Here is an 11,281-nt window from a genome sequence, read left to right as displayed (position 1 = left end):
AGCGTGATGCCTCCAGCTTTGTTCTTTTGGCTTAGGATTGACTTGGCGATGTGGGCTCTTTTTTGGTTCCATATGAACTTTAAAGTAGTTTTTTCCAATTCTGTGAAGAAAGTCATTGGTAGCTTGATGGGGATGGCATTGAATCTATAAATTACTTTGGGCAGTATAGTAAACTATCGCAAGGACAAAAAACCAAACACCGCATGTTCTCACTCATAGGTGGGAATTGAACAATGAGAACTCATGGACACAGGAAGGGGAACATCACATTCCGGGTACTGTTGTGGGGTGGGGGGGGCGGGGACAGCATTAGGAGATATACCTAATGCTAAATGATGAGCTAATGGGTGCAGGAAATCAACATGGCACATGGATAGATATGTAACAAACCTGCACATTGTGCACATATACCCTAAAACCTAAAGTATAATAAAAAATAAAAAATAAAAAATAAAATAAATTAAAAAAAAAAAAAAAGATATGAAACTTCTACTCCCCAATTTTTATTCAAACTACTGTATTGTTCTCCGTAAGCACACACACAAACCCTTATTTTCATGTTTGGCCTAAATTACTGCTAATTCCTTCCACTTAAGTTCAATTTCCTCAATTCCTCATGACTTAATATGCCACCAATTACAGAATAATGAAGCACTAATAATCATTCATTTAAATCATTTTAACTCCCTGGCTGAGATCCATAGGAGAGGGACTTTAATTCTATATATCTAATTCATTGAGAAATTCCCATTCTAGAATCAACATACATCAGGTAGATTCCAAAGAGGGCTTTAGAAATACATATGTGATAAAGGAATACATTCATTTACTCTGTCTGTATTTAATACCTACTGTCCACCAGGTATTTTGCCAGGTATTAGAAATATGTGTATGAATGAGAGGAAGGAGTGTGACCTTCAAAGAACTCATTGTCTCATGTGTAGTTGGGGAAAAGGCATTTCATTGAACGATATGAATACAATATGAAAAAGATTATCCTGCAGTGTAAACGGTGCTGCTAAGGAGTCTTGAGAAGGGAGTGTTTCTGGAGAAAGAGCTTGTGGAATTGTGCTGGATAGTTTCTGCTTGCCCTCTCAATCTTCCACCACCTTCTTCCACCTGCTCTGTGCCCTGGGGCTGGTGAGCTCTATGGGCACTCATGCCATTTGCCTTTCAGATGGCTCAGTCAGTGGGAGACAATGGCAAGACATGAGAAGATGTAAGAGGGACATCTCTTTTTCTGCCACACTAGGTGTAGCCACTGCTCTACCTAGAGCACTCTTACGAATCTGGCCATGTCCCAGCAACTCCTTCCTTCTTCCGGCTTCCAGCAGCAGCCTTAGGCTGCTTCACCTTCTCATCTCAATTTCTCTTAACACGGCCCACACCTTTGTAAATAGTTCCATCGTTCAACTCCCTTTAACCACTCATTGGAGTGTGACATCTATTTCCTGCTGGAACCCTGATGGATACTGGGGTCAAGGGATGCTTCACAAAGGGCTGACCTTTGAACTACGTCCTGATGAATGGGTAAAGTTTCACCAGATGCATATAGGTGGGATGGGGTCTCCCAGGCCGAGGTTAAAAGAAGTATGAAAGCTGGGAAGCCCAGGAGTGCACCACGTATTTGGGCAGTAATAAGGAATACTTGTCTTCACATAGAGAGGTCTGCAGGGAGTGGCAGAAAAGGAAACTGACAAGCAGAAAGGCCTTAGGTGTTAGGCTAAGGCTTTGGGGTTTTATTCTGGAAGTGATGAGAAATTCCAAAGACCCTGATGACATTCCAATGCCTTGCATCTCTAGATGCCCAGGTCTTTCCAGGAAAACTGTATTCCAGAAATGAGAAGCTGGTGTCGATCTCTGCTCTGAATTTATGCTTTATTGGGTTTTGCACTCTTCCCTGCCTGGTAGTTAATAAAATTTACTCGCAGCTGGTAAGCTGAGTAAAGCTGTTGACTTTTTAAAAAATCAAATTACTTCAAAAGCTTTTCCTTCTCAGTCCCAATTTATTGGGACTTCTACTTATGTATTAAGGAAAAAAAGGTAAAATTCCTCTTGAGAAATGTCACAGTTTTCATCTAATTACAAAAACACTTAGCTAAATGTGACAGCCTTTCATAGATCCTTATAATCTTAGTGGTTGATCAGAGCTGAGATTCTTGGCTTAGGTCTTAGGGAAGGGGAAGGAGAGAGGCCAAACTAACACCTGGTGAAGGGTAGTTGAGTCTTCATGTATGGGAGTGAGAAAGAGAGGCCATGAGATAAAGGAGGCATCAAGGAATGCAGAAAAGTTCAGAGCAGCACTGTTCAACAGAGATATAATGTAAACCACAAATATGAAGCACTGATGTAATTTAAAATATTGTAATAAACACAGTCAAGAAAGGAAAAAGAGGTGGAAGCAGTCCAAGTGTCCACAGATGGATAAATGGATAAACAAAATGTGGTATATATATAATGGAGTACTATTCAGACTTAAAAAGGAAGGAAACTTTTTTTTTTAGATGGAGTCTCACTCTGTTGCCCAGGCTGGAGTGCAGTGGTGCAATCTCGGCTCACTGCAACCTCCGCCTCCCAGGTTCTAGTGATTCTCCTGCCTCAGCCTCCTGAGTGGCCGGGACTACAGGCACTCACCACCTGGCTAATTTTCTTGTGTTTTTAGTAGAGATGGAGTTTCACTGTGTTAGCCAGGATGGTCTTGATCTCCTGACCTCATGTGATCTGCCTGCCTTGGCCTCCCAAAGTGCTGGGATTACAGGTGTGAGCCACCACACCTGGCCTAGGAAGGAAACTTTTTGACACGTTACAACGTGGATGAACCTTGACAATGTTATGAAGTGAAATAAGCCAATTACAAAAAGACAGTATGATTCCACTCATATGAGGCATGTAGAGTAGTGAAATTCAGAGCAAGAAAGTAGAATGGTGGTTTCCAGGGGCTATGGGGAGGGCAAGAAGTTGTTTAATGGGTACAGAGTTTGTAAGAAGAAAACAGTCCTGGAGATTGTTTGCACAGCAATGTGAATATACTTAACACTATTGAACCTTAACCTAAAAATGGTTAAGATGATACACGTCATGTTATGCATATTTCACCACAATTTTTTCAAAAGTAAAAAGAAACAGGTAAAATTAATTTTAATAATATATTTTATCTAATCCACTATATGTAAAATAGTTTTGCCTCAATATGCAATCAATGCAAATCTATTCAGATAGTCTACTTTTTTATACTAAGTTATTGAATTCTGGTATGTATATGCACACTTATAGCACATCTCAATTTGGACTGGCCACATTACAAATGCTCAGTAGCCAACTGTGGCTAATGGCTAGCATATTAGACAGCACAGGTACCGAGCACTGAACAGAGGTGGGGGTTCAGCTTGGGTTCTTCTTTCTCTTATAAGTGTACAATGACTTCCCCAATGGTGATACTTCTCCAAGCCTTCTTCCTTTAGGAACTTGCCTTTGAGCACTACCAGGAATGGGCTGTGATCTAAGTGTTTTGTGTAGCACCATGCATGGGTGATCTAAAAGCTATCACAGGACTCTAAGCCAAAACAGATCAGAAGAGGCCACTGAGCCACCTCCAGTGTCTCAGGTAATCCCTTGTTGTTGCTGTTCTGGCCTTTGTTCTAGCTCTAACCTGTTGGTATGTCATTAAGGTGTGGTCATAGGCACAGGCATACCTTATCTTGTTGCTTCACTTTATTGAGCTTTGCAGATATTTTATTTTCTATAAATTGAAGGCTTGTGGCAATTCTGCAGTGAGTAAGTCTATTGGGGCCGTTTTTAAAATAGCATGTGCTCTCTTTGTCTCTGTGCCACATTTTAGTAACTCTCAGAATATTTCAAACTTTTTCGTTATTACTGTATCTGTTATGGTGACCTACAATCTGATCTGTGATGTTTCTATTGTAATTGTTTTGGGGTGCCATGAACCATGACTATATGAGACAGATAACTTAAATGGCAAATGTATGTGTTCTGACTGCTCCACCAACCATTCCCCCATCTCTCTTCCTCTCTTTGGGCCTTCTTATTCCCTGAGACACAACAATATTGAAATTAGGCCAATTAATAACCCCAAAACAGCCTCTAAGTGTTCAAATAAAGGAAGAATGGCAATTTTCTCACTTTAAATCAGAAGCTAGAAATGATTAAACTTAGTGAGAAAGGCATGTCAGAGGCTGAGATAGGCCAAAAACTAAGTTCTTGTGCCAAGCTGCAAGACAAGTTGTGAATGCAAAAGAAAAGTTCTTAAAGGAGATAAAAAGTGTTACTCCTATGAGCACATGAATGGTAAGAATGCCAAACAGCCTTACTGCTGATATGGAGAAAGTCATACTCATCTGAATAGAAGATAAAACCAGTAACAACATTCCCTTAGGCCAAAGCCTTGTCTAGAGCAAGGCCCTAACTCCAATTCTGTGAAGGCTGAGAGAGGTGAAGAAGCTTCAGAAGAAAAGTTGGAAGCAATAGCATAGATAAGACAATGAGGTGCAGGGCCAAGATGGTTGACTAGAAACAGCGGCAATCTGAGGCTCCCATTGAAAAGAACCATAATAAGCATGAGGATCCTTTAGCACCAGTGAAGGCATCCAGGTTCTGTCATCAGAACTGACTAGGCAGCTGGTGTGATCCAGAGAGGAAGAACAGTGTGGTGCAGTGACTCACCTGAGAGTCCCACGGGCAGGGGAGCCCCCCCCACCCCGCCAAGGAAGGTGGTGAGCGAATGTGCTACCTAGGTGGGGAAACTATGCTTTTTCCACAGAATTGTGCAACCCACAGATTGGAAGATCCTATTCGTGAATCCACACCACTGGAGCCTAGCATCCCAACCCCGGGAGGCGCACAGAGTCTCAACATCCTCTCAGCTGGAATCTGCTTAAGCCTACTTAGCTCCTGGGGGGAGGGGTGACCAGCACCACAGCTGCAGCTGCCTGCTGTCTAAGCCATTTGAGCTCCTTAGGGGAGAGGCAGCAGCCAGTACTGGGAGTCACAACTGCCTAACATGCTAAGCTGCCTGGGTGGGGTAAGGTGGCATCTATCGCTATAGCTCCAGGCTGTGCTTTTCCCCTGCTGGAGCCAGGGGGGCTGGACAGCTTGGTCTCAAGATGTGTCCCCACAGCCCCAACATACCAGCGGTGGCAGACTGTGGCCAGAGTGCCTCTTCAGGCCTGACCCTGGCTCATCCTACCTCACTGGGCAGGGCTTCCCTGCAGGGACTCCGATAACTCCAGCCAGAGGCTCAGGGACAGAACCCAGATCTCCCTGGGCCTGAGCCCCTAGGGGGAGTGGTGGCCACAGTCTCTGAAGACCAGCACACTTAGCCTTTCCTCCTGTTAGTCCAGAGGAATCTGGGCAGCCCAGACGAGTGGGTTTTCCCCCAGCGCAGCACACCCCTTCCACCAAGGGACAAAATGCTTCATTAAGTGGGTCCTACTCCTTATGCCACCCAACAGGGTGAGACCCTCCAACAGAGGTTGTCAGACATCTTATACAGAAGTGATTCTACTGGCATCAGGTTGGTCAGAGATCCCAGAAGAAGGAGCATGCACCCATCTTTGCTGTTCTCCAGCCTCCTTGAATGACATCTCCAGCTATGGGAGTGAACCAGATCAATAGGGCCTGAAGTGAACCCCCAACAAACTGCAGAAGCCCTACAGAAGAGGGGTCTGGCCATTGAAAGAAAAGTAAACAGAAAGCAACAACAGCATCATCAAAAACAACAAAATCACCCACAAATCTCTATCCAGGGATCAGCAGCCTCAAAGATCGAAACTAAACTAACTCATGAAGATGAGAAAGAATCAACGAAAAAATGCTGAAAACTCAAAAGGCCAGAGTGCCTTTTCTCCTCTAAATGATCGCGATATCTCTTCAGCAAGGGCATAGAATTGGATGGAGAATGAGATGGATGAATTGACAGAAGTAGGTTTCAGAAGACGAGTAATAAAAAACCATGCTGAGCTAAAGGAGCATGTTCTAACCCAATGCAAAGAAGCTAAGAACCTTGATAAAAGTTTAGAGGAACTGCTAACTACAATAACCAGTTTAGAGAGGAACATAAATGACCTGATGAAGCTGAAAAACTGCACAAGAACTTTGTGAAGCATACACAAGTATCAATAGCCAAATCGACCAAGCAGAAGAAAGGATATCAGAGTTTTAAAGACCACCTTGCTGAAATAAGGCATACAGACAAGACTAGAGAAAAAAGGAATGAAAAGGAATGAACAAAGCCACCAAGAAATAAGAGATTTCATAAAAAGACCAAACCTATGATTGATTGGAGTACAAGGAAATGGGAAGAATGGAAGAATGGAAACAAGCTGGAAAACACATTTCAGGATATTATCCAGGAGAACTTCCCCAATCTAACAAGACAGGCCAACATGCACATTCAGGAAATACAGAGAACACCATTAAGATACACTATGAGGGGGTGGAGCCAAGATGGCCAAATAGGAACAGCTCTGGTCTACAGCTCCCAGCATGAGCGATGCAGAAGATGGGTGATTTCTGCATTTCCATCTGAGGTACCGGGTTCATCTCACTAGGGAGTGCCAAACAGTGGGTGCAGAACAGTCGGTTTAGCACACCATGCGCGAGCTGAGCCGAAGTAGGGTGAGGCATTGTCTCACTTGGGAAGCACTAGGGGTCAGGGAGTTCCCTTTCCTAGTCAAAGAAAGGGGTGACAGACGGCACCTGGAAAATCGGATCACTCCCACCCTAATACTGCGCTTTTCCAACGGGCTTGCAAAACGGCACACCAGGAGATTGTGTGCTGCACCTGGCTAGGAGGGTCCTGCGCCCACGGAGTCTCACTGATTGCTAGCACAGCAGTCTGAGATCAAACTGCAAGGTGGCAGCGAGGCTAGGGGAGGGGTGCCCGCCATTGCCCAGGCTTGCTTAGGTAAACGAAGCAGCCAGGAAGCTCGAACTGGGTGGAGCCCACCACAGCTCAAGGAGGCCTGCCTGCCTCTGTAGGCTCCACCTCTGGGGGCAGGGCACAGACAAACAAAAAGTCAGCAGTAATCTCTGCAGACTTAAATGTCCCTGTCTGACAGCTTTGAAGAGGGTAGTGGTTCTCCCAGCACGCAGCTGGAGGTCTGAGAACGGGCAGACTACCTCCTAAAGTGGGTCAGGGACCTGAGCAGCCTAACTGGGAGGCACCCCCCAGTAGGGACAGACTGACACCTCATTTGGCCAGGTACTCCTCTGAGACAAAACTTCCAGAGGAACGATCAGACAGCTGAATTTGCGGTTCATGAAAATCCGCTCTTCTGCAGCCACCGCTGCTGACACCCAGGCAAACAGGGTCTGGAGTGGACCTCTAGCAAACTCCAACAGATCTGCAGCTGAGGGTCCTGTCTGTTAGAAGGAAAACTAACAAACAGAAAGGACACCCACACCAAAAACACATCTGTACATCACCATCATCAAAGACCAAAAGTAGAAAAAACTACAAAGATGGGGAGAAAACAGAGCAGAAAAACTGGAAACTCTAAAAAGCAGAGCACCTCTCCTCCTCCAAAGGAACGCAGTTCCTCACCAGCAACGGAACAAAGCTGGACGGAGAATGACTTTGACGAGTTGAGAGAAGAAGGCTTCAGACGATCAAACTACTCCGAGCTACAGGAGGAAATTCAAACCAATGGCAAAGAAGTTAAAAACTTTGAAAAAAAATTAGATGAATGTATAACTAAAATGACCAATGCAGAGAACTGCTTAAAAGAGCTGATGGAGCTGAAAGCCAAGTTTCCAGAACTACGTGAAGAATAGAGAAGCCTCAGCAGCCAATGCGATCAACTGGAAGAAAGGGTATCAGTGATGGAAAATGAAATCAATGAAATGAAGCGAGAAGGGAAGTTTAGAGAAAAAAGAATAAAAAGAAATGAACAAAACCTCCAAGAAATATGGGACTATGTGAAAAGACCAAACCTACGTCTGATTGGTGTACCTGAAAGTGACAGGGAGAATGGAACCAAGTTGGAAAACACTCTGCAAGATATTATCCAGGAGAACTTCCCCAATCTAGCAAGACAGGCCAACATTCAGATTCAGGAAATACAGAGAATGCCACAAAGATACTACTCAAGAAGAGCAACCCCAAGACACATAATTGTCAGATTCACCAAAGTTGAAATGAAGGAAAAAATGTTAAGTGTGGCCAGAGAGAAAGGTCGGGTTACTCAGAAAGGGAAGCCCATCAGACTAACAGCTGATCTCTCAGCAGAAACTCTACAAGCCAGAAGAGAGTGGGGGCCAATATTCAACATTCTTAAAGAAAAGAATTTTCAACCCAGAATTTCATATCCAGCCAAACTAAGCTTCATAAGTGAAGGAGAAATAAAATACTTTACAGACAAATGCTGAGAGATTTTGTCACCACCAGGCCTGCCCTAAAAGAGCTCCTGAAGGAAGCACTAAACATGGAAAGGAACAACTGGTACCAGACACTGCAAAAACATGCCAAATTGTAAAGACCATCAAGGCTAGGAAGAAACTGCATCAACTAACCAGCTAACATAGCCAGCTAAATAACCAGCTAACATCATAATGACAGGATCAGATTCACACATAACAATATTAACTTTGAATGTAAACGGGCTAAATGCTCTAATTAAAAGACACAGACTGGCAAATTGGATAAGGAGTCAAGACCCATCAGTGTGCTGTATTCAGGAAACCCATCTCATGTGCAGAGACACAAATAGACTCAAAATAAAGGGATGGAGGAAGATCTACCAAGCAAATGGAAAACAAAAAAAGGCAGGGGTTGCAATCCTAGTCTCTGATAAAATAGACTTTAAACCAACAAAGATCAAAAGAGACAAAGAAGGCCATTACATAATGGTAAAGGGATCAATTCAACAAGAAGAGCTAACTATCCTAAATATATATGCACCCAATACAGGAGCACCCAGATTCATAAAGCAAGTCCTGAGTGACCTACAAAGAGACTTAGACTCCCATACAATAATAATGGAGATTTTAACACCCCACTGTCAACATTAGACAGATGAACAAGACAGAAAGTTAACAAGGATACCCAGGAATTGAACTCAGCTCTGCACCAAGTGGACCTAATAGACATCTACAGAACTCTCCACCCCAAGTCAACAGAATATACATTTTTTCAGCACCACACCACACCTATTCCAAAATTGACCACATAGTTGGAAGTAAAGCTCTCCTCAGCAAATGTAAAAGAACAGAAATTATAACAAACTGTCTCTCAGACCACAGTGCAATCAAACTAGAACTCAGGATTAAGAAACTCACTCAAAACTGCTCAACTACATGGAAACTGAACAACCTACTCCTGAATGACTACTGGGCACATAACAAAATGAAGGCAGAAATAAAGATGTTCTTTGAAACCAATGAAAACAAAGACACAACATACCAGAATCTCTGGGACACATTCAAAGCAGTGTGAAGAGGGAAATTTATAGCACTAAATGCCCACAAGAGAAAGCAGGAAAGATCCAAAATTGACACCCTAACATCACAATTAAAAGAACTAGAAAAGAGCAAACACATTCAAAAGCTAGCAGAAGGCAAGAAATAACTAAAATCAGAGAGAACTGAAGGAAATAGAGACACAAAAAACCCTTCAAAAAATTAATGAATCCAGGAGCTGGTTTTCTGAAAAGATCAACAAAATTGATAGACCACTAGCAAGACTAATAAAGAGGAAAAGAGAGAAGAATCAAATAGATGCAATAAAAAATGAAAAAGGGGATATCACCACCGATCCCACAGAAATACAATCTACCAGCAGAGAGTACTACAAACACCTCTACACAAATAAACTAGAAAATCTAGAAGAAATGGATACCTTTCTCGACAAATACACCCTCTCAAGATTAAACCAGGAAGAAGTTGAATCTCTGAATAGACCAATAACAGGCTCTGAAATTGTAGCAATAATCAATAGCTTACCAACCAAAAAGAGTCCAGGACCTGATGGATTCACAGCCGAATTCTACCAGAGGGTACAAGGAGGAACTGGTACCATTCCTTCTGAAACTATTCCAATCGATAGAAAAAGAGGGAATCCTCCCTAACACATTTTATGAGGCCAGCATCACCCTGATACCAAAGCCTGGCAGAGACACAACCAAAAAGAGAATTTCAGACCAATATCCTTGATGAACATTAATGCAAAAATCCTCAATAAAATACTGGCAAACCAAATTCAGCAGCACATCAAAAAGCTTATCCACCATGATCAAGTGGGCTTCATCCCTGGGATGCAAGGCTGGTTCAACATATGCAAATCAATAAATGTAATCCAGCATATAAACAGAACCAAAGACAAAAACCACCTGATTATCTCAATAGATGCAGAAAAGGCCTTTGACAAAATTCAACAACCCTTCATGCTAAAAACTCTCAATAAATTAGGTATTGATGGGACGTATCTCAAAATAATAAGAGCTATCTATGACAAAGCCACAGCCAATGTCATACCGAATGGGCAAAAACTGGAAGCATTCCCTCTGAAAACTGGCACAAGACAGGGATGCCCTCTCTCACCACTCCTATTCAACATACTGTTGGAATTTCTGGCCAGGGCAATCAAGCAGGAGAAGGAAATAAAGGGTATTCAGTTAGGAAAAGAGGAAGTCAAATTGTCACTGTTTGCAGATGACATGATTGTATATCTAGAAAACCCCATTGTCTCAGCCCAAAATCTCCTTAAGCTGATAAACAACTTCAGCAAAGTCTCAGGATACAAAATCAATGTACAAAAATCACAAGCATTCTTGTACACCAATCACAGACAAACAGAGAGCCAAATCATGAGTGAACTCCCATTCACAATTGCTTCAAAGAGAATAAAATACCTAGGAATCCAACTTACAAGGGATGTGAAGGACCTCTTCAAGGAGAACTACAAACCACTGCTCAATGAAATAAAAGAGGACACAAACAAATGGAAGAACATTCCATGCTCATGGGTTGGAAGAATCAATATCATGAAAATGGCCATACTGCCCAAGGTAATTTATAGATTCAATGCCATCCCCATCAAGCTACCAATGACTTTCTTCACAGAATTGGAAAAAACTACTTTAAAGTTCATATGGAACCAAAAAAGAGCCCGCATCGCCAAGTCAATCCTAAGCCAAAAGAACAAAGCTGGAGGCATCATGCTACCTGACTTCAAACTATACTACAAGGCTACAGTAACCAAAACAGCATGGTACTGGTACCACAACAGAGATATAGATCAATGGAACAGAACAGAGCCCTCAGAAAT

This window comes from Hylobates moloch, unplaced genomic scaffold (assembly GCF_009828535.3).
Source record: "Hylobates moloch isolate HMO894 unplaced genomic scaffold, HMol_V3 SCAFFOLD_10, whole genome shotgun sequence".
NCBI classification, from domain to species: domain Eukaryota; kingdom Metazoa; phylum Chordata; class Mammalia; order Primates; family Hylobatidae; genus Hylobates; species Hylobates moloch.
The sequence above is the reverse complement of the archived record's forward strand: the minus strand, read 5'-3'. Positions refer to the sequence as shown.